The 24,219-nt window shown below is 40.9% G+C and overlaps 1 long non-coding RNA gene across 2 annotated transcripts in view; it reads left to right on the top strand.

The window, feature by feature from the left end:
* The first annotated feature begins 3,212 nt into the window (after positions 1-3,212).
* LOC125700716 (uncharacterized) overlaps positions 3,213-24,219 on the top strand; it is a 78,092-nt gene continuing 57,085 nt past the window's right edge. For both annotated transcript variants that reach the window (XR_007380030.1, XR_007380031.1), the window contains exon 1: positions 3,213-3,258. This is a non-coding gene — a long non-coding RNA (uncharacterized LOC125700716). The remainder of the gene's footprint in view (positions 3,259-24,219) is intronic.

The following is a 24,219-nucleotide window of genomic DNA, read 5'->3' as shown; positions in this document are numbered from 1 at the left end:
CAGGTTGGACGGGGTCCTGGGCAACCTGATCTGAATGTGTATGTTTGGTGGCCCTGCTAGGCAGGGGGGTTGGAACTACATGATCCTTGGGGTCCCTTCCAACCCGGGTGATTCTGTGATTCTGTGATTCTGTGACTTAAATGTTATGGTTTAATTTTTGGTGGAGAAGGTACAATCATCAGCTGAAACTGTTTCTTTCAGAAATCCTACTGTTACAGTAAGTTACTGTTTCTATAAGACAAGAGTTGAAGTTACCCCTCTTCTGTGTAGAGTGTGAATTTGGTAGAGCTCTGAAGATGGTTCATTTCACTTTTGATAATGCAAGAGGATAACGTGCAGTATAACTGGGAAAAAGATGGGATGAAATCCCAAATTGGAACCGGTTGATTCCTGGGTATAGAAACTGATAATATCCCAGAACTCTGGAGTGATGAAGATTTAGGGTCAGCAGACAATTATTCCCATCTGACAGGTCAGATACTTCTGCAACTATCCTAAGCACATCTATAGCAGGGTGCATATGTGCTTTGTACAAGTATAAATGACTATATAAACTCCAATGTGGAGATGCCAGTGTTTTAGTATGGGTAGAAGGGCTTTTAGCATCTATGCTACAGTGTCTGGCTGGCATTTTGGAGGCTGGCATTATAGACTGTCCAAATGAATGATTCCATACAGCCAGAATTCCAAAGCTAAATAAGCACCAGTTGTCACTTCTGGAAAATGTGTGTGCCAGAGCAAGGGCTACTATGGCAGCCACTGAGAGAGGGAGGAGCCAGGCAAACTCATTGTGTTTGATCTACAGACAAGACACGTGTTCATATTTAGCTCTTGAAGAAAAATGACTTTCTGCTGTGAGGGAAAGGTACACCAGAAAGACTTACACAACATGTAGATAGATTCTTCAGGCTTATCCCAGCTATAGGATATTGTCTTGCAAACAGATGAGGATTGATGTGTATAGCAAGGCTCGGATATTTGGAGAAACTTGTTCATTCATAGTAGGTATGGGGCTGGATCAAAATCCTGGAGTGAAATTAATTTCCTTAGCAATTGTGGGTAAATTTAATTTTGCAACTAAACCTTGTATTTCAGCTTAGTCCAATGCTCTACTCAAGCAAGAATAATTTCTCATTAGTAGCTACCTAAAATGATTCTGGAAGCTGTCTTATACAAATATAATGGAGTAGAATGCAGTCTTGAGTATTTATGCAGTGCCAAGTATTAATTAGCTGGAAAGATACCAACAATTGACTGAAATGTCTGCATGTAATTTTATTAATATTTTTAATCCTTATTAGTGATGTATTATAATTATTTGGGTACATGTTTTTCTAGCACATTTAACGTGTTCAAGTTTATTCCTGGGGTTTAGCTTATCTCTGTTGTAAAGAAACAGTAGAGGCTGAGCTCGAGGTTTCCAACCTTAAGCTAAGCCTCCATGTACTTCATTTGGAAGGAGCAGCTGTTAAGGGATGACAGCATGGAGACTGTCACCACGGATCTGCCGCTGTTTTCCAAATGAAACTGCAGTCCTGTTGGTGTGTATGTGTGTCTTTGAAAATACCAGCTGAAATAGCTCTGCTTCGGATTACTTCTAGCCAGATCTGATGTTTCAGTGACATGCTTGATTAAAATTTGCATGATGGAATGAATGAGTTCTTAGCTACCTGATGAAAACAGTGATTACATCTAAAGCTGTAGTTATGGTACAGTACACATCTGAGTTGCAGTGGCATATGAGCCAGTTTGACATTGAATTATGTTTTCAAATGTCAGAATTCCTTTCCCAGTCACCCCACGGTCCTTAGATGGATGGATGGAAGGCTTCATTGGGTGCTTTATTGGCCAACTGGCATTCTCTGAATGGTGGCTGATAATACAGTAGTGACCTTGCAGCGATAACAGAGTTGCAAAAGGAAAAAAATGGAGCAAAGAAGATAATTTACACTTGCAAGGACAAAATATACAAATCATATAAGAGATAAAGAAATCCTCGGGGTTATGATGACAGTGTGTTTGTTGTATGTGATGTTATCGCAAGATGCTGTAGCTAGTTTATCTTGCTGTCTAAGACACTTACAAGACATGCTGGCTTAAAAACAATTCCAAATCAAAAGGGCTTCAGGGAATTAATTTTGCAATATGCTTGGTTCATTCTCTTGAATGAAGGTAGCAGTAAGGACTGAAGCAGAGTAGAAAACACCCTGTAGTCTACTGGCAGCTTTTTAAAAATCATACTTCTTTTTTAGTGTTGCACAAACTGGATTAAGTTGGGACAAAGTGCAGGCTTGCTGCTACTGAGCTGGAATTTTGGCTGATGTGAGCTGAAGCTGGTGGAGCACCAGCATCTTAGGCATGACATGTTGGTTTGTGTCATGTTACTGATTTCTCCAGTGGCTTTGAATTACCATCACCTCGATAGAACAGCATTTTAGTGCTCAGAGGTCTTCTTTACGTGTCTTTGTTAATGTGCTGCTGGGTTGGATGTGCAATGAAACCATACAGCTTAACGTCAGTTTTATTCCAGATCTGACATATTTGGACGTTATAAACGATGCCTTTAAAGCTATGGCAGCTTTACAAAGTGGTGTGCAGTCATTGCCATCCATATATGCGGAGTTACACACTACTAGCAGAAAAATGCTTGAATTCTGGAATAAGATCTTGTTAATATAATGAGTGAAGAAAAATTAAAAAATGAGTTTGATTCTTGAGGCAAGGTTTCATTAATTAGAAAAAAATCATAGCTGCAAGTTTATCAGTGTAGACAAATAATTAATTTTCATATTACCAAATATGTTTTCATTTCCTGTAATTATGGGAGAAATTGAAGTGTTTATTTTAGGAATTCTTTTTCTAGTTACTGTGTTAGTTGAGAATATTTACTAATGGCTGTATATAATGAATAGCATAATTCACTATCTTGATTTTTCTTTAAAAGGAGTTTGCTGAAGGCACTTCAAATCCTATCCTAATTACTTCATCATACAGTTACTGAAAAACTAGTAACTAGTCTTGATGTTGTTTTTGCTCTGCATTAAAAACTTTGCTTTGCTAGTGTATGGGAACTGTTAGGTCATGGCCTAAAGCAGTGATTGAGCACCTGGTGAAGAGGCGTAGCCAGCTCTGGGAGCACAGGTGGAAGCAATTCTACCCCTCCCTAACCTCATTTAAGGGCTGGCAGCCACAAGGGAAGCATTCTGCTTGGGATTGCCTCCTTTGGAGCGTTTGGTGAGCTCTGATCCTCAGAAAGGGGTAAGTGATTACTTTGTTACTGGATTGTGGCTACTACCTTTCTTGGGTTTAAAGCAACTGTATCTTCTGCTGCCTAGCTTTACGGCTAATATGTGTGATTTTTCCCTTGGGTGCTGTTTTGGGTGACAAATATTTATTATCTTAAACACGTGACAGAAGTCAAAGGAATTGGGTGCTGTTCTGTGGAGGGCTTCTAGAAAAGCCTTGAATGAACTAGTTGGCTGATGCACGAAATGCTGGTTTTGTCTTTTACTGCCTATGGTGAAAACCAAGCCTTGTGTTGAGGCTTTAATTACGCCAGTGATGTGTTGAAGGCAGTAAAGCTGCAGCAAAGTTTCCTGTTTGCTCACAGTGCTGTGCCTCCTATGGAGTTCATGCTTGTCCCCTTTCTGAGCAATATGGTTATTGCTCACTGCAATGCGTCTTGCAAAACGAAGAGGTAAAAACGTGAGAATGGCAAGGCTGGAAAAGGAACTGTTAACAGCACTACTTAATATCTAAAATATGAGAAGGTTTCTGGAGCATGAGGGAATCATCCTTAATCTGGGATCAACCAGCTGGCCCTGCTGAATGTGCAGGTGCTTATGGTCTGGTTTGTGCAGCTGTGCTGGAGGGAGGCTGGGCAGTAGGGCCTGTGGAATCCCAGAGTGCTGCTGTGAGCTCTTCCTTGCTACTTGGTTTTAACTCAAATGAACTGATAGAATAAAAAGTGTCTCTGTGTTACTATTATTGGGAATGTACTATATCTGAAGAATTAGTAATGGTAAAATCAAAGGTAAATCGAAAGGGAGTTTATATACTGCTTCAGCAAAGTTGATTTTAGGGTAAAATAAAACCCTGAAGGCATATCAATGAAATGTATTAAGGGCGTCAGGCAGTGGATAGTGATTTAAATAAAATTAGCCTAACAACATAAAGTACCTAGAATAATAAGCATCTCCAGCCACAGGAGGCTCATTTTACTTAATTCAGAAATATTAAGCATTCTGTATAATCATTCTCGAAAATATGATGAAAGATGCATATGGAGGCAAGAATACTACATTTGTGAAGCCTACTGAACTTGTTGGAGGTGTGCATCAGTACCTATTCTCATTCAATGCTGTGGTCTTTTGTTGATTTCAATTAGAAATGATATTGACCGCTGTAGTAAGACATTTGCTTTTCCCACTGGTAGACTTACGCACGAGATGCAGTAAGACAGATACAAGTAATGTTCAACAGTGCATTAGATTGCTCTGGGCCTTGGGCCTGGATGTTGGTGACCAGGTGCTGGCAGCTGTTGATTGGATGGTGTAAAAGGAAACAAAGCAGAATGTATTGGTTGTTACTGGATGTGGGGCTGTGCAAAGAAAGTTTTGCTGATAGTTTGTAATCCGCCTTGTTATCTTCAGCTCATTGCCCCTTGGAAAAAAGTAGATGTTGGATGGTTGTGCACTGCAAAATGCACAACTAGCTCTTCGTAGATGAGCTGTTTTTCTTAAGAAACGATGCACTGTTGTGTCAGACCTGAATTGAAGCCTGTCTACTCCACACTCCTGGGTTCTTATTACATCAGTCTAAACTCCCTCCCACTTGGTTTGGACAGATTAGATCCTGAGCCAGCATGTATGAGAGCAGGGGTGGAGCTCTGAAAACAAACTCTGGTAACTCAGATTTAAGGTAACCTTAATACCAGACAAGAAAGGAAACAAAGGCTGCACTGAAATCAGCAGCATGTCTTTGGTTGGTTGGAGTGGGGCTTGTTTTTTTTTTCCTCATTGCTAATTATCAGCCACAGAAATATGTTAATGTCAGGTGCAGTGCTGCGTCATTCCTCACTAAGAGACCTGTTGGTGGGGAGTGAGGGACCCAGACCACGACATGCTCATGAGCTATTAAGAGGTTTAACTGGAAGCATACAAAACAATTAGTTTGTTACTGGTGCTCCGTAAATGCGTGCAATTTAAGAAGTGAACTGATCCTGTGGTAGATAATAAGCCAATCAACTTGAGATAGTTTTGTTGCATTAATCTCTCTCACAATCATGGGTTACTCTAGCAGAAGTCTGTGCAATGTCATGAAATGAGAGCTGTGAATGGAGGAGGGCTGTTAAGAAAAGTAATTAACACTATTGAAAATAGAATTTGGTCCTGTGAGGTGGGAGCACTGATTGAACACAAACACATGAGCTTCATTATGTTTTGTTGTACAATGGATACATATATGTATATATATATATATATATAGATAGATAGATATATATCTAGATATAGATTAGAGAACACTGCAGGCAAATTGTGATAGAAAAGAGAGTCACTGGAGTAGAGGTTTTTGGTATGTTTGATTTATAGCAGCTTTGGAAGGATGTTGAGTAGTTTCTATGTGAAATAGCTGTTCTGTACTTTGCCTACAAAGTTATCAAAGGAAGAATTCTAAGCTCATGCTCAAATTAAATGTCATTTTAAAACATAGGCTAACAGCTTAGCTTTGTCATCTGAACTTTGTTAGTGAATTGGCTTTTTCCAATTTACAAAAATGTTTTACTTTAAATTACAACAAATACAAATATTTAATAATCGTTTTCTAAACCTTAGGCACCTTTTGGAACTCTGAAAACTATGGATATACTTTGTCCTTAGTAAGTAGATACAGCCAAATACGTGTATACTTTTTGGGCAGGAGTGGGATTGATGCTTTCTTCCTCTTTGTTTGCTAAAGGTTATGGATTGATGTGTGCAAGTCAATAAATACTGCTTAACTTTCTGATCTCTTGGCAGATTCGTAATGTTGATTAACCAGTAGCGGTCTCTGCTCTTCAGCATCAAGGTGCTGTCAGGGCAATGTGAATGGGGAGCTAATGGGTGGTGTTAACTCTGAGGTGCCAGCATGAGGAAAAATTGTGAAAGATAGGCAGGTACATATGGATGTGTATAGAGATGAGATCTACAGAGACAGAGGGGAAAATGTGTGCAAGCTGCTTTGGTAAAAGAGGAGCAAACTTATTTTTTGTTGTGGTTTGGGAAGAAAGAAAAAAACAGCCATTAGATGCACAGTCTTTACTCTTCACTTGCAGAGACTTTTAATTTCAAAAGGATCTACCTTTGTTTAAATAAGGGTAAAGTAACACTAAGCTGCTTTGAGTAAAAACAATTCTTTTTTTGTTCTGTCAGTGAACCAAAAAATCAATTTGCTTTTTCAGCTTAGCTGTTGAGTAATATGACTTTTTATTTGCTTTCCTGACTGTAAACGCATTTTAATTCTACTCTAATTTTCTTCTGTCTCTCAGGGTTTTTCCACTCCAGTTCTCTATATGTGATATGTGAACTATATGGACAAGATAAGGGCATTGCTCATCCAGAGTGTGACAGGCTGGCATTAACCTGCCCAGAATTTAAGTCTGATGCTTTGTTTGGACAAATTATAAATCTGGTCTCTAAAAGCATCTCAACAAGAAGACAAAACCCTTCACTTTCCTTTAACAATAATGTAGAGTAACAAAATCTGACCCCTTGCACACTCAATGCATAGTCAATGCAGCAGCATGAGTGAGATGTTACACAGTGCTCCTGGAAGGATGGAGCAAGTTGTTCTCATGCTCTGGTTACTGGGGTTGTGGTAGTGGTGGTTTGGATACTAAAAATCCATTAACTCAATAGCAGCGATACTAAGATAGAAGGCTTATTCACTGCTTCTACCTGAACGTTCTGTATATTCTCCCTTGCTGCTTTCCCTTGGGCTGTGTGTCTGGCTGTGGAGGTAGTGGTAACATTGCTGGTTCAGCACTGGTGTGGCTGACTGAGGAAAGTGCAAATGACAAATCTGGTCTGTGGAGATCTAGCTTAGGCTTCTGCATTGTTCCTTAAACAGGTGCTTTGACCTTAATTTCAACTCAGATCCATGTATGCTTTAATTTATTATCACCTAAAGCAGTGCTTAAGGATTACACTGTGCACATGGAGAGTGCTAGGAAAAAGCTGGGTTCATTTGGAGATGGAAAGCTGTGCTGATAATTTGTGGTTAATGCTGCTCACAGGTGCTTGCATTTGCGGATTTTTATTTTCTCTTAATTGCACTAGATGGCAGTGGAGGTGAAAGGGATTTTCTGGGGTGCTGCCAACAGAAGCTGCTAAATCTAATGGCTGCAGACACGGGTTCTGACTGTCCTCTTTATGTTGTTAAACCCTAGGGATCTAGCTGCTGAGCTGTACTGGCCAGGTGGAGGAATAGCATGTGCTCCAGGTTGGAGGGGGAGCCTGGGTTGCAACTGTGTGCCCAAACAGAGAGACAGTGAGTGGTGGGCAGCCCCCGTGTGGTGTGTGAGGATTAGCTGCAGTGGGACATGGCAGACTCCCAGGAAAGGGGCTGCCGAAGGGATTTCTTTTTTCTTTTTAGCTTTTGGTTCAAGTACTTCCTGTGACTTCTGTTAGTTTTGATCAGTCCTTAGTGCAGTCCTGATAGTGCTTGCTAGCTTGTGACTGCTGATCTGCCGCCTTTGAGCCTTTTCAAAGCTATCTGTTTCTGTCTCTGACAATGTGTTGTTGCTTTTCTTCTTGAAAGTCTGCACGACTTCTGTAGTTAAGCTTTCTCTGTGGCTAAAGCCAGCTGGCAGAAGGCCAGAGCTCTCCAACTATCCTTTGTCTGATCCATGTCCTAAACCTCAGTGGAATGAGGGAGTGGTCAAAGTTCATCTTGGGATTTTAGTAGAGCGTGTGCCCTGCTGATGGGCAGCCATCAGCTCTGGGGGAAGCCAGCTTACTTCTCCTGGGGATTTGAGGCAATGAGGTTTCAATCAACTCATTCTCTGTCCTTGCCATGTTGGTAGAGCCCATTAGTGGGTGGGGACACCTGAAAAGCCCTGACATTCAGAAGCTGGTAGCCAATGTTTTGACCAGTATGGAAATTCTGGTGTGCAAATTGAATAGGGTTGTAAGACACAACATCCACACAGATCACTGCAAGTGGGTGAAACAAAACTCCCACTGGGATATAAGCGATGCAGTGCCAGACAACAAGGAGAGGGTGGTGGGGAGTGAATCATAGGAGACAAACTTGTCTATGTTATTGTGGCAGAGGCTGACTGACAGATTGAAATGGAGATGACAAATTTGAACTGGAACTGGCATAATTTCTCTACTGCCTTTGGTGCAATAGCAAAGGTAGAATTTCCCCTGCTGCAAGCAGCAGGAAAAGATTAAGGCTGGGCACTTGCATTGAATCAGGCACAGCATGAACTCCAGGAATGCAGTTGTTGCTGCAGGGATAAATTTGGCCTGTGAATGTCACATTAGCACATTCAGACCACAGCAATGCCCTTTCTGAAATTTTCTATTGATTTTTATGACAAATGGAATATCACAGGGTATGAACACAAACGCATTACTTCTGTTCTGCACAGATGTTCCAAACTTTGCATAATAGCAGTAGGGCAGCTGTTGCAAGGGACTGTCAGAGTGATTCAGACAGGAGGAGGCTGATGTTGAAGTGCCTGTCATGGAGAGATCTCCTGTAACTTGTCTGACTCATCTGATTTACACATATTGAATGCACAGTAAATAATTGCTGTGCTTTGCCAGACTTTTCATGACCAAGGCACAGTTGATGGTGTTAAGTGATTTCAGTGTACATAATTGAGGATCAAATTATTACGTGGCGTTCATCCTTAATGTTGATTAAGAGTTGCACCCTTTGTCATTTCACGCTAATGAAGCAGTCCATATTGCCAGCTATTTGTGCTGGTGAGAATAACTTACACTGCCATGATACACTGTATGCACATATGTTGACTTTTCACATGCTTCACACTGACTTCTGTCCCTTTCCTCTCACCCCAGCTCTTTCTCTGCGTGCAGTCCCTGAGGCTGCTGAATCTGATAGAAGTTACTGCTGTCCCTGCAGCAGCTGCACAGCCTGGCTGAGATGTTTGGGTTGCTGTTGCAGGCAAAAATGATCTAGGAGAACCTAAATGGTCTCATTCCTGTTCTCTTAAAGAAATGGAGCTTTTCTCATCTTCTGCCGTTTATCTCCACAGTATATGGGTCTGCTAGTGACTCCAGAGAGATGGCTGGTGTTAGGCTCAGAGGTTTGATAGAAAGGAGGAAAAAAATAGGAAGAATTATGTAAGAGGCAGGTGAGTGGGGCAGGAATGTGATACATTCCAGGACAGACTGGTGCTGATGGCAGCAGTGGAGAAGGGAGTTTAATAACTGAGATGGTGTTTACTATGAATTCCAAACTCCTGCCAAGGCATTAACCAGAGTAGCTTGTCACACAAATGCTGTCTGCCTTCTGAATAGGTGTAATTGTCTACTCTGGAATAAATGATTGCAGTGCAGCCTGCTGTTCTGAGCCCTCCATCTTGTGTTGTGATTTTTCTGTCTTCCTCTGTTTATTCCATGTTCTGTGACATTATGATCCTCAGGCCTGCTGTCCTGGACTGACGCAGTGCAACAGGGATAAGGGTTAGGAAGCCACTTGTGCTGCAGTGTAGGCACAGTCACCTGGATACAACAGGGCTGGCTTGTTCTCCCTTTTAGCAGCATTGTGACAGTGGTGGTGTACAGATCTGTTGGAGAATATTTGTAGCTGCTGGCAAGTGTCTTTGCTTCAGGCAATTGTAAATACAGTTTGTGTCACCAAGAAACAGCCAGGAGACTGGGACAGAGCCTGAGAATGTACAAGAGAAGACAAAAACTGAGTAGTGATGGCAGGAAAGTCAAGCTGGGAGACAGAACAAAGAAGCAGCCTCCTGCAGCTGGATCCTGCAGTGTTCAGGGAAACAAGGCTGCGAGACTTGGCATCAGTTTATTTGCTAACAATGAACACGAATATTATCTGTGTGTTCCTGTGACAGAAGCAAGCGGTGAGGAGTGAGGACCCTGGGATGCTGCTTAGATGCTCAGACTGCTGGGCAGCAGATTCTTACCCAAGATGGGCTGTGTGCATGAGACTGTCTTTAGGATCTTTTCTCTAACAACTGTGAACTGTTAGAACTCTAGACTGTTACTGAAGTTAGCCTTTGGGATTAACTGTCAGAAGATATTAATTTGAATGGAAATTCATCTGTACAAACTCGCAAGACAGTTTTGATAATCTCATCCCTGGCTTCTGTGGAGCAAAGTACCAGTAGGTCCTTCTGACCTGAGTGAGACCTTCAGTGGTTACCATCTCTAAAAATCTGCCAACACCTTTTCCCTCAAATTCATTTTAATATCTCATTCATACCATGAGGTTTTGACATTATGCTAATGGATGCTAATAGGCCTGCAGTGGGATAAATGGAGGGTGAGCTTCATTACTCATTCATTAAAACTTTGTATGTGCTTCTGAAGGCATTATGTACTGCAGTGACTGGGTGGTGTCAGGGAGCATTCACCAGGGAACCATCAAACATGTTAATCAGCGAATATTTGGGAGGGATGAAGGCATCCTAAGGAGTGCTGATCCCATGTGACAACCACAGCCTTGGATGGGGAAGGTAAGTCTGTGCTGTGCAAGGCAGCTCTGCTAGAGGTGCTGGAGCTGGCTGGCACAGTGATCCTGGATCTGGTTCTACAAGCGATGTAACCTTGTTATTGAGCCTCATGAGCTAGCTGACCAACTTAAATGGAGTGCTGTGGGGACTCAGTGAGGTGGCACAGGCATGGTAGCTGGCCTGTTAGCTGGTTAGAGGGTGTCTAGGTAGTGCTGTGTTCTGTGGCACAGCTACTGCTGGAGAAACCATCTTTAGTCTCTGCAGGCAGGTCCGACTCTTTTAGATGAACTGGAGCCAAGTGTTTAAATGCTGGAATGAGATCTGTGATTACTTCTAACAACAGTGAAGTCAAAACGATTCATGAGCAGGATTAAATTGGCATTGGCAGTACCATATGAAGGAAGTAGGCAATGTAGTCTCTGGTGTATTCAAACTGTGTTTGACATGATATTCTATTGACTATTCATTTCATTTTTTTTCACATTTTGAGTGGTGTTTATAGAATAGGGAACTTTTATTCCCCTCTCTTAACTTGCACTTGCTGTGTGAACTAAAGCAAGTCATTTGAGCATGCTGTGTGTCAGCAAGTCATTCAAGCAATTTTTCTCCTTCTTTTACAAAGAGACACCTCTCTTGTAAGTTTGAAGTCAGTTGGTGTGTGATGCTGCTTAAAGGAATTTGGTCTTTAGGACTGGCTTCTGTGTAAACATTTAAATGATAAATGAATTTGACTTTAGACAACTGGAGATGCAGCACTGCCATTTTTCCAAGATCCCAAAAATCTGAACTCCATCATCTGTGTGAACTACTTGAACATCTGTTCTTCAAGAGGCTGGAGCTGAGTCTCTGTAGTGGCTGGCATGGAACCAGGCGGTGGCAAAGCCTTTATTTCAGGCTGAGGTGGTTGGTGGTTGTTTTTTTGGGAGTTGGTTTTCAGCAGCTGTGTGGGACTTCTAGAAAACCTGGCCTGATTTTTGTCTCTGGAAGGTTGTGTTCAACTAACATGTGCTAATTTATTTTTTTGTTTTTAGTTTTGTCTGTTTTTAAAATTTATTAAATTTATTATTGGCTCTACTGATTTTTTTTTTTTTTTTTAATTTTTTTTTTTTTAGTCAATGTTTTGGAATAAATTTATAAAGGTCTTTAGAATATCCTTAGTATGTCAGTGTGAGCAATGAAAGCACTTCCCTTTTATTGTCCTAACAGGGAGATTTAATCCCTTGTGCTTAACAGGTCAAACTAACCATGGGCCCTGTACTGCATTTTGGTAAAACACATTGCTGTCCAATATTGGCATCTCTACTGGAACTGAGGGCCATGGGGGGCTTTTGCAGCTGAAGTGAAAATCGTGTTTCAACTCTTGCTTGTCCTGGTGTTTTATTTCCCTGTTTTTAGGGCTGACTGGTAAACTGTTAATTACACCAGGAGCTGAACAGATGCATCTATTGTTCTTGTGTGCAGAAAACTCTTCAAGTGTGGTACTGCTGGTGTCCTGTCAGTGAGAGGTGATCTGCAATGAGTGTTTTTTTTTCTCCCTTGAGACCTGATGACTTTTTTTTTTTTTTTTCATTTATAGTCAGGAAATCTGTGCTTGTTACTTTTGCACCAAGAGGCTTCTATTCAAATCTAGCTCTTTCTGTAAATCATTCACAAGCTATTTAATGTACCAACCCTATTTGTACTCCAAGCACTGCTTTAAAGTTCATACATAAACCTTATGGCAGTTTGATGATAAAATACTTAATTTAGCAGTTAAGATTCCTCTTTGTTTAAAGTTGGGCTATGGAAAGAAGATGGATCTTTAAAAAATGGTAGTACCAAAGCAGTGTGCTATTAAGTGGCCACGAACCTGCATGTGGATAAGCCTAATAAATGTTCTGGGAGAGGAAGGGGACAACAGCTGCTGCTGACCTTACCTGTGACCAGATCTTTCATCACAGTTTATTTTCCTGCAGTTGTGGGCCAGCTGAGGGAACTGATGGGTCTTTTAAAACCTCTTCTTCTTTTTCCCTTCTGTAAGTTTGTCACTTCTCACCCATATCACTTCAGTTACCAGACTGATAGTGCAACCTCTGGTTGCATAACAAACAGTTGTGTGTTTGGTATAAATAAAGGGTACAGCAGCTGAGATAACATGGGGGAGTGGGCAAGTTGGGGAGGAGGAAAATGGTAGAAGGAGGCAGGATAGGCTGGAGGTTCTTTAACCTGGCAATGCTACTGATGCCAGTGATCCAGAAAACTCTGGCATCAGAAAAAAAGCTGCTTTACAATCACACAGAACACTTTCTCAGTCAGTGGAGCAGGGTTAATAGTGCATCCCAGTGCTCTTTCTTTCTAAACTGTCTTGGAGAGCTTGGGAACATTTGAGTTGATTACTCGTGGTAGCACAGGAAGGAGGTATGGTGCTATGTCCTCTGTAATCACTGGCACTTCTGGAAAACAGCCTCCTTTCTCTGCACTGTTCATCACCTGCAGCAGTACCTGATGTAGTTGGTTGCAGGGAAATTGTAGGATTGCTGAGCATCACACTCCAGTGTTCTCTGGCTCTTGAGTAGTGCTGTTTGGAGGAGCTGTAATTAAGCAGCCTGCTCAACCTCAGTTTTCTGCTAAATTTAGCTGAAGAACCCAATTAGGATCAAACCAGGTGGCATAATGATTAGCTCAACTTTGCTGTGGCCCTGGAAGTGGGTCTGAAATGGTAAGGGCGACTTTATGCTAGCTTTGCTGTGGGGCAGAACAGTTTGACTGCTGAATCAGACTTGAGATACCAAAGATGGCTTTGATTATCTGCATTTCATAGCAGATATCCTCCTATTATAGAGATGCCCACACTGACCTGGGTTATGCTTGTCTTCCTCCATTTCCCCCCCGTGTCTAATTGGAGCTTCGTGTTAGAGCTGAGCCTTGATAGGCAGCTGTTGGAGAGCACAGTGAATAAAAATGCCCTTCATTCAGATAGTTTATGTTCCCAGACTTTGCTATTTCCATGCCTCAGTATGCTTTCCCTTGTAACTGTGAAAACAGTAAGTCACGATCCAGCAGGCCTTGCTAAGTGCATCAAATTAGGCTCCTGGAGAGCTGTGGGTCTTCCTGGACATAGCTCAACACTGAAGTTTCAGCTGAAGATGCTTAGCAAGAAGGGTTGTACCCCATATGGAGGGAACATCTCATTAGTTTTTTCTCCGTTAGAACCAATGCCAGTGAACTTTTCTTATCTGACAGTTGCCTTAGTAACTTGGTAGGGGCCTGAGAAGCTGATCTAATTTGTTGCAAATACTGCATATTTTGTGTGAGTTGGTGTTGGCCTGAAATACAACTGTGTGCTGGGAGTCTGTGCCAGACAGGCACAACTCTGTCTATACCAGAGCCTGGCAGACACCAGCTCTTCCCATGCTGCAACCCCCCACGCTTCCCACACATGCTAAGGCATGCCTGACTGAGGGAAACCACTTACCATCTGTTACATGCTCTATAAATTCATTTGAACCTCAGTACAACTGCATATGTTGCTCACACACTTTCATTTAGAAGCCCTGCCTATTCAGTGCAGCGTTTGCTTCAGACAAACTGTCCTTCTGGCTTGATTTACTTATCAGGAATTGATAAGTGTTGATAGTGACCTTTGGGACTGCGTATTCATTCAGCATATTTCAGATAAAAGTTATGAATTCTTGACAGATGCTCCTACATACTTGCGTGGTAACTGGAGTGCTTGAACAGGCAGAATGCAGCCTTAAGCAGTCTATTAAATCACTTTCTGTGCATTCATTTTTGATGTTTCCACCACTAAACAAAAACAATGCATCTCTGAGAACGGTTATGCTGCTCGTTGAAAGCCTAAGTACTATGTGGAAATGCATTAAAATAGTGGTTTATTCCCAGAAGCTTCAGCAAACCTGTTGTTAATCAACTCTGCATTCCCAGGTGATCCTCCTATGCATCTTAAGATAATTTTCAGGATTTGTTATGCAACAGATGTTAAACTTCATCATCTAGTTTTCTGGTGCATCTCTTGACCCTTTTATAAACAACGAAGACTTTTTACTGTCTTCCTTTTCTATTAAAAAAAAAAAAAAATAATCAAATGACAGAACTAAGCTCAACAGCTGTCTTAATACCGGAGTTTGTTTTGAAAGGGCTATGTTACTGAGGAAAGGTCTGTTGAATATTCAGGTGAACTTGTGTTTATATGGCTTTCAGCTTCTCTGGTAGTCAGAAAAAAATAGCTCAATCACTTAATGCACTTAATGCAGTCAGTGTTTTCAGAAGCTGCTTTGTCACGCTTGTGTTGTCTACTGCAGTTTGCCATTACTTCCAAGTGACATGGGAAGAGCTTTAGTGGCTGGGCTGCAGCCAGTGATTCTATGGCATGGGAAGAAAGGAAGGAGAATGGAGTGAAAAAGGTATTCTTTTCCTTCACTCCTTCAGTGAAGGAGTATTAGAGGCCCTGGTTTTAGCCTCAAATATTAAATTGAACAAAGTATGCATTTATAAATGTGCTTTGCTTCATTTCAGCTGGGGACTCTGTTATCCCTGTGCTGTTCCAGTTTGTCCTTCAAAACTAGTGTTCTTCTCAAAGCGGTTCATAGATGTAATATGTAATTATTAATATACAATTATGATTATTAATACTAGTCAAAGAGTAATATGTAATACAGTAATGTAATATAGTCAAAGATCTTTGTTTAAAGTTTAAAAAAAAACCCTGCTATTTAATAGTGGCTAAGCTGGGAAGCTATCTACTTACTATCCTACCAAGGCTTTGTGTTAACTAGTTTTGGTTTTGCTGGAGCCCTGCATGGCTTAAAAGACTCTTCAGTAGAGGGTAGTGATGGAGAAGCAAGTTCCTAGAGAAGTAATGGTGGTGGTCAGGGTTTTCCTAAAAGGGTTAAAGGGTTTTCCTAAAGAGTTAAATTTTTTTCTCACATTTCTAGCTCACTGTTTGCCAAATGCAGATAGCAACATGGAAGTGAAACTTCAGGAATTACTAATGCAACTTCATTTACAGCAGGAAGGTCTGTCTTGTCAATACCAAGTGCTTGGAGCAGGTGTTACTTGTTGAATATCTGGTGACTGTGGCTGTCTGTCTGTAAACACACGTGTTGTCCTGTATTGTACAAATCAGAATAGACTTCTAGCTTCCCTGTCATATATGTTCCTCCATCAGCAAAACAGGAATTAGTTTCTGTGCTGGAGGTGTGAATTATGAGCTAGAAATTTACCTTTTCCGGAGGCTTTTGTTGTGGTTTAAAAAAATCTTCCCATATTAATTATTTCCCATCTCCTAATATGAGTTAATTCCAGTTTTCTGGTGCAGATATCAAGGATATTTTTTTCAGCTGTGAGCAGGTATCTGAAAGTGTCTAAAGCAGCCTCTAAAGTTTAGATGAAGTGCAACCTATTAAAATAACAAACACTGGAAACACTTTTTACCATTGGAAACTACGAAATGGCACACTTAGGGAGAGGGGCAATGCAGATAAGGGGACAATTCACTGTAAAAGAAAATTAGTAGGCTTCTATATTGTTTGCAGCTGCTGTTGGTGGTGTGTGGAGTTATTTGAGCTTTTTTCAGGGCAGTTGCTCTGTGTTGCACATTTGTTGAAGTTGAGTCAGCTGGCAGGACAAAGGAAATCCAGCAAGTTCTGAGGTCACGCGGAGAGATAAGATGAGCTACTGAGAGTATCGACCTTTTTCCCCTTGAACGAAGCACAAAAAAATTCCTTAGTGTAAATATTGCTTAAGTACCACTGGCTTTGGTTGGAGCTGAAGTTGCATGCTGCAGTCAAAGGATAGTAGATGTTTTTCTGATTAACACAAAACTTCTAAAAGATGATCTTTTTCTTTTGCTTCAGAGCTCTGCTTTCGTAACCCTGCTAGCAGCCATGTAACATTAAGGATTTAAAGAAATGATGTATGTACCTTACACTTCCCAGGGTGCCTAATTTGATTACAGTGCTGAGTGAATGTTTGATGAAAGCAAGTTGTTAGAATTGAGTTTGGCTGGTGTGAGATACAGTCTGTATAGATGGAGAAGAGGGTTTCTTTTTTAATGTAACTCTGATGGTACTACTTAGACCTGATCTGAAGGGGCTTTGAATTGAATCTTTAAATTCACCTGAGTGAAGAATATTAAATAACAAGCTAATCGTAGCTGGTGGACTATAACTTGTAGTGGCCTGAGGGCTATAGCAGATTGATGAATTTACAGCAAGATCTGGAATTTGCTGGGCTAAGGAATGCATAGGCTTGTCAGATTGGAGTTGCTGATGGCTCATGGTGAACCCTTGGGTGAATGCAAGGATGATAAATGTTAGGATGGGTTTGGAAAAGCAAGTTTGTTTTTCTGCTGTGCATCCTAGATTTTTTTTTTCCACTGGATCTAGTGAGCGTAATAGAATTACAGTTTGCAGAAATGCATCTTTTTGACAGTAAATGCTGAATCTATGAAAATGAAACACCTTGCAGGGTGTTTTATCAATATATCTGAAAACTATTTGCATTTATTTATTTCACTTTTTTAAGTCGCATGCAATTCATGGAGAGTATTTTGACCTTGTCAGAAGGAAATGGGTATAACTGGGAGAAAAAAGGTGAATGTTTGGTCACAAACATCAGCCTATCTTTGTAAGCTATGTGGAAAAGAGACTCAAAAACATTAAAGTCCTTGAAACAAAAATGCAGGATTTCAGATTGTTAGGGTTCCAATTCAATCACTATATTAAAAAGCAGGGTTGTCTGATCAGCCTTTAGGAGCTGTCACACTGTGCACAGCATCTAGAAAGGTGAACAGTAACTTTCAAGGTAGTTTTGAGTGAAAACTTCAAATTTGTCTTCAAGTGTAAGGTAACATTTCACAGTGTATGTTCTGATTAATACACACAGTGTCAGTTATTCGGTGTACAACTCTGCTTTGACAGATGGTTATGGTGAATCATAAAATGGAGAGGCTGAAAGAATTACTTGATTTTCTTTCAAGATAGAATTTCTTTGATTTCTGTCACATCAGAAGATAATAGTTGCACCAGATGATGAAGTATCTGGTCTTGAACAACATGCTAAAGATACAAACTTTGAGGGGGACATGAAGTTTTAACGTATTTTGCCCTTCAGGTTGTAACTGAACTGGCTGTTTGGCATTCCTTCGTTTCTCCAATTGGCCACAATTACTAGAACATCTAATGAGTTTTGGAGATTATCTTTTCATTTGCTTACTTTTAATTAGACTGAAGGTACTGTCATTGTTTTCATTGTAGGTCAAATTCTCTGAACTGCTAGTTGTGTCAGCTATTGACTGAGCTGCTGGCTGCTTTCTGGGGAGCTGGATGTTGGGGTGTGGTGCCCAGGCTGGACACAGCCTGCTGCCTATAGCCTCACCAGCAGCATGAACCGTGGCTGTCCTGTGCAGCACTGATACGTGTCTTTGGTATAGCTTGGGGATGTTGACTCATTTCTAAGTTGCCACAGAAATAGAGGTTCTTGGGTATGTTCTGTAAAATAATAAAGTAAAAAAAAAAAAAAAAAAAAAAAAAAAAAAAAAAAAAAAACAAAAAAACAAAAAAACAGTTTTCTCCTGAACTGAACTTGGCATCATAGAGACACAGACAACATGTTTTCAAGGAGCTGTTTGGAAAGAAGAAATAGGAAGTAGCGTCATGCTAATGCTGTTATCCCACAGAGCGGTCCTTCAGTCTGCTGTATGGAGGAGTGATTTGCAGTGCAGTGAAGGAGGGCTTCAAAGGCTTCAGTAAGCATGCTGGTTAGGTAACTAGACAGCTTGGGAACCAGTGATGGGCAAAACAGGAGATACCCAGCATGTAATATGAAGCAATTGCCCATAACAAGCAGTCGTGGCAGGATTTGCATCAATGCTGCTACAATACTGTTTATTATCTCTGTATGTATACCTGCAGTTATGAAAGTATAGGTCAGGATGTAATTATCTGTTATAAATTAATATTTACCAGCAATGCATAACCTCTGCTGTTGTCTTATAGATTGCTCTGGTGTGGCTCAAATGTGGAGAGTAGGCTGAGCAGGATAAATCATTTCTGAGGCCTTTTAAAGGTTTTGCTTTGCTATTCGATGCTCAACTCTCCTGTGCTGCCTCCTGACTCTCAAGCCATTCTATGGTTATAACAAAATTTAATAAAACAGCTGGCCTGGAAGATGCTGTTGTACATCTGGACAAGAAATAAGCAATACAAACTGATCTAGCTATTCTTGCAACATAATACCGTAAATAGGGGGTTTTAGTTAGCACTGTAGATCAGAAAAGTCTGGGAAGTATATTCATCTGGTTACCTTCAGGGCACAGTTTAAAGCACAAGTGCAGATCATTTCAGTAAAGATTCCAGAACTGGGGGGAAAAAAGTGCTTTCAGTTTAACAGAATAAGCTCTTAATATTCTGCAAGATCTGTCTTTTCAGCTATTATCCCATGTACAGTCTTTAACAAATTTATTTTCTCCTTGGTAGGCTTGCAGTGCAGGCCTCCTACAAGGCCTGTATCTCTAAAATATCCAAAATGATGAAATGTGAGTAATTGAGGCTGCTGCAATTATAACAAAAAGATGAGGTGAGATGTGTCCTCTGAACTTGAGAAAGCATGAGAGGCAGAGCCCAGCCATGTCCCCATTTTCCTGGCACAGAGCCCATCTGTCTTAACAAATCAAACGTAGGATTAAAACTTCTGGTGTCTAGAGAGGAATTGTTAGGAATTGATGAATGATGTACATGCCTTGGTTTATCCGCGTGGTCAGATAAGAGGTGCCTCTAGCCAGATATTCTGTCTTCAGCAGTGGATAGATAATAACAGGGAGGGAAAATAGAAAAGCAGAGTGTTGTTCCCCACCTCCTTTCCGGGAATGGGTGTTGTAATACAGCTGGGTGCCGTGCTTCCTGCTGTGCCCTATTGATTCATTCAGTCTGTTGACTCCCTGCAGGCATCTTGACTTCTCTTTGCAGTGTCCAGTGGTAAGAGTTTACAACATATTGATGGTCTGGGGAGAGCTGAAAGGGAAGGAAAGACTTGCCTGAATTTATAGTTAATCCCAAACAAATGAAGCAGCAGGAGCCTTCATTTTCTGGAAGCCGGCACCAACAGTTTTTAGAGCAAACAGACTTAGAAAAATGAAACCATTTTGAAGTAGGAGAATACTTCGTGTGAGTTTGAGGCTGTCCTGCAAAAACCAAAAGAGGCGTAATGAGAAAAGAGCCAGAATGTTGTTGGCTGCTGGCAGTGTTGTCTGAATTTGGATTGAAATTTCTGTGGGGTTTGAGTGAATGTAAAGTTTTTGTAAAACTTGCCTGAGTTTGAGATTCCCCAGTCAGCTTCTGTTTACTTGTATTCTGCTGTCTTGAATTTATTTTTCCCCTCTTGGAGCAGTCAAATCATGAAACCTTAGAGGTTGCTTTCAGGTCTGCTATTTCAGCATGGCTGGAGGGGGGAGGAGAAGTAAAGATCACATTCTGTTTTTGAAGTGTGTTGCCTGTGGACTATCACCCTCTGGCACTGCTTTGAGGAAATTGAGATGTAGTTCAGTGGAACTTGAACATAGAGGTTAATACATTTTTATTTTTTTTTCCAGAGCAGTGGCATTCGTTTGCCTTCTACACTCTGGTGCGCAGGGTTTTAGTCCCAGTTGTGTAATGTTGCAATGTAGTGTGATGTAAGAGTAGAAGAGTGCAACATAGTTTACATTCTCAATCTGCATCAGCCAAATCTTGGTTTGCAATAATATGTCCTGACAAGTCAATGATAGAATCTTTTGAATTGGAAGGGACCTTTAAAAATCATCTAATCCAACTCCCCTGCAATGCACAGGGGTACCTGCAGCTCAATTAGGTTGCTCAGAGCCTGATCCAGTGCAACCCTGAATGTTTCCAAGGAAAGGACATCCACCACCTCTCTGCACAAGCTGTTACAGTGCTTCACCACCCTAGTTGCAAAAAGCTAAAACAAAAAACAAAAAATTTCCCTTATGCTCAATCTAAATGTTCCCTCTTCTAGTTTGAAACTATTTCCCATCGTCCTGTCACAACAGATCCTGCTAAAGACTCTGTCCCCTTCATTCTTATATTCCCTCTTTAGATACTGAAAGGCTGCTATCAGGTCTTCCCATAGCCTTCTCTTGTTTATACTGAACGGCCCCAGCTCTCAACCTGTCCTTATTGGGAAGGTGTTCCTTCCTTTGGATCGCTTTTGTGGCCATCCTTTGGATGTGCTCCAGCAGGTCCACATCTCTCCTGTACTGAGGACTGCAGATCTGGACACAGCATAGAACAGAGAGGCAGGATCACCTCCTCGACCTGCTGACTGTACTTCATTTGGAACATCCCACAATATGGTTGGCTTTGTGAATTGTGAGCCCAAAAATCCTGCCATCCACCAGTAACCCTAAGTCTTTTTTGGCAGGGCTGTGCTCCATCCATCCATACCCCTACTTGTGCTGATAGCAAGAGTTGCTGTGACCCAGGTGCAAGACCTTATGTTTAGATTTATTGAACTGATGAGGTTCTCCTGGGCCCACTGCTTGAGCTGGGCTAGCTCTCTGAATGGCATCCTGTCCCTCAGGTGCATCAGTCACACTGCACAGCTTGGTGCCCTCCACAAACTGTGAAGGGTGCACTCAATCCCACTCTCAGTGTCATTGATGAAGGTGAGTAGAATAAGCAAGACCCTTAAAAAAAACAAACAAACAAACACAAAACCAAACAAATTCTTAATCATCAACAAAAATCATGACAAATCATAGCATTCTTAAAAAAGAAGATATGAGCAGAAAAAACCCTCATCATATGGATGAGATTAGCTGGTAATTAAAAAGCCAACCAATTTGAGTTAAGAGGTGGATTAATTAGATAAAACACTGGGAAATCTAATTTACTCAGCAATTTATTTTTAATCCAAGTCAAGAAGATCTTATCGTGGCTTCTATGAAGCTTGGAGCAACCCAGTCAGATTTAATTATACTCTTGTGTAATGACCTACATCTCTTAAGTTTTATGATTGTAATTTATTTTATTTATAAATAGCTGTACATTTAAGATCTAAAGAGTATGGAGACCATTCAGTAGGCACTTTTGATGCATTAATATTGAAACTGCAGGTGTAGACAATTTTATGCTGCTATTCTTGAAACACAACTGTTGGCCTGAAGTAGAGAATTTTCTTTGTTCCTTCCCATGTATCAAAAATCCATTTTCTTGTTCATGTGTTAGAACTGTCTTTTCTTTTTTACCACTGGTCACTTAAATGTTCACAGAAGGGGTAAGGCAATGACTACATCTTCCCTGTGTAACACTTCGTGCCTTGAAGGCTAATTATTTTCCTGCAAGCTCTCCTAACCAGGTCCCCTAGTCAGAAAATGCACATATCCAAAGTTAAGATTGTGCAGACCGAAAGTGGACATTAGTGAAGGCGCTGCAGATAAACACACTTGTTCAGGACTGGATAAAGCTCTGCAATATCTAGGAGCTCTGCAATATGTGTACACGGCAGCTATTTCATTGAGTTTCCCCATCTGACTTGAAATGCTTGCTTTCACTGTCCTGAGCGTATGGTCTTGATGCAGCTTTCTCCTATTTTATGGAAGTATGTGAAGGTTAAGCATCCTCAAGCCTGCGGCATGGCTCACAGGGTAATCCAAGATGATGCCCCCTGTCCCATTCCTGCAGCAGAGCTTGTGCCCCAGCTTGTGCATCAGGTCCCAAAGGTACGACGTGTGCAGCTCCTGCCACCTGTGGAGGCTGTGTAGGTATTTTGACTTTAAAAGGAGGGGGGAATTGGGGTATGGTTTATTTTTTTTTTCAATCTGCATCTTGTGTAAACAAGAGGTAACTTTTCTTTGAAAAATACATGTGAGAGGCTGTAAATGTGGATTCTTACAACTCTATAGCAAACCTGTTCAAAGGTGAAGACTGAAGAACAGAAACCAATGTACTGTCTGTGCACTGAAACTTCAGAAGTAGAGAGTGAGGCAGATCTCTGCCCAATGAGGACTGGGGCAGCGTTTCTGAAAGAGGAGAAACTTACTGAAGAATACATTTTTGAGGAGAGGAATCACTTAGGTTTGAGTTGTACTTTCAACCATAAATGCATATTCCAAAAGTGGCAGAAAAAAAATTCAGGAATGTTAATTGTTTGAACTTTGAAATGTCTTCAGTTAGGCTATTCTTAAATCAACAGTCCCCATTACAAATAACTCATCCTTCAGAGTAAAGATAGGGACTATCCTATTTCAGTTTGTCTTCCCTTAAAACGCCTTCAAAAACACCTTCATATCCTATTTTTTTGCATGAACTGAATGAATTTTTAATATACCTTTCAGTTCTGCAACCAACTCAACATATACATTATTCATGTGGATCTGCATCTCCAGATAATTATAAGGAACATCCTGAGTAATGTCAGAGGTGTTTGTGCTAGCATAGGAAAGGTGAGTCAGGAAGCAAGAAAAACTTCTCGCTGCTCTGCTTGTGTAGTCAGCTATATCCCAGGGAGAGCTTGCATGGCCAACAAGTTGTCATAATTGGACTTGTTCAACAATATTTTTTTTCCAGATACTCTGCTTTTGTGGGTCCATCTTCAGTATTTCTTACTGGCCCTATGGATAAACTCTAGGTGTGCTTAGGTACTGCAGCTAGATTCAAGATAAGATGTTCTTCAAGCATGTGTTCTGTATCTATGGGCATAAGATACAAGATTTGAATGTTTTCAGCTCAATTGTAACTTCAGAATTACTTTAAGGAATTCAAAGCGAGGTCTGTCTTTGACTTCTAATTGTGCTATGTGAAATTTTGGTAAATGCAGCTGTGTTTGAAGACAGCAACTCTCTAGCTGTTTTTCTCTAGCTGGATCTGTGCTGCGTTGGCAGGTTGTATTTTCCAAAATTATGTGAACGAGAGGCTGTAGACAGCAGTGCTTTTGTCCTGCCATTCCATCAGTGCACATCATCATCTTGAGTGCCATCCTGTGATTAAAGGGCAAAAGGAGAGGGAGTGGTGGCTGGCTGATAGACATCAGTGCTTATGAAGTCTGTCTTATTTGCTAAGGCTGCCAGCTAAGTGTACTTGGAATGAAGGTACTCAATAAAGCTTTGTTCCTCTAAGATCATTTTTGAAGAATTTCATGGAATGTACTGTAATTATGATGGCCGCAGTGTGTGATACTGGATCCCACTTCAAGAGCTAAAACTAGTGATTTAAAAGTCCTCAGGCTCTGGAAGAATAGGAGGGAAAGTGATTAGGAAGGAAAGCTTAGAATTGGAAGCTCTTCAGCAGAGGTTTACTGTGCTATGGAAATGTGCATTCTCAGTCCAGACAGGTGCTGGTGTTACCCAAAAGCCATTCCTTGATGAAGTGAAATGTGCCTGTGCAGACCAACAGAGAAGTGGGGCAGTAATCAATGCAAGAAACATAAATGAAAAGCTAAAATTTAGATGTAGAAAAAGTTTTTGAAAGATTAGGGAAATTGAAGATATAGAAAGGAAAACAGAAGCAGAAGGG

The sequence above is a fragment of the Lagopus muta genome, chromosome 15 (assembly GCF_023343835.1).
Source record: "Lagopus muta isolate bLagMut1 chromosome 15, bLagMut1 primary, whole genome shotgun sequence".
In the NCBI taxonomy this organism is placed as follows: Eukaryota; Metazoa; Chordata; class Aves; order Galliformes; family Phasianidae; genus Lagopus; species Lagopus muta.
The sequence above is the reverse complement of the archived record's forward strand: the minus strand, read 5'-3'. Positions and strand labels throughout refer to the sequence as shown.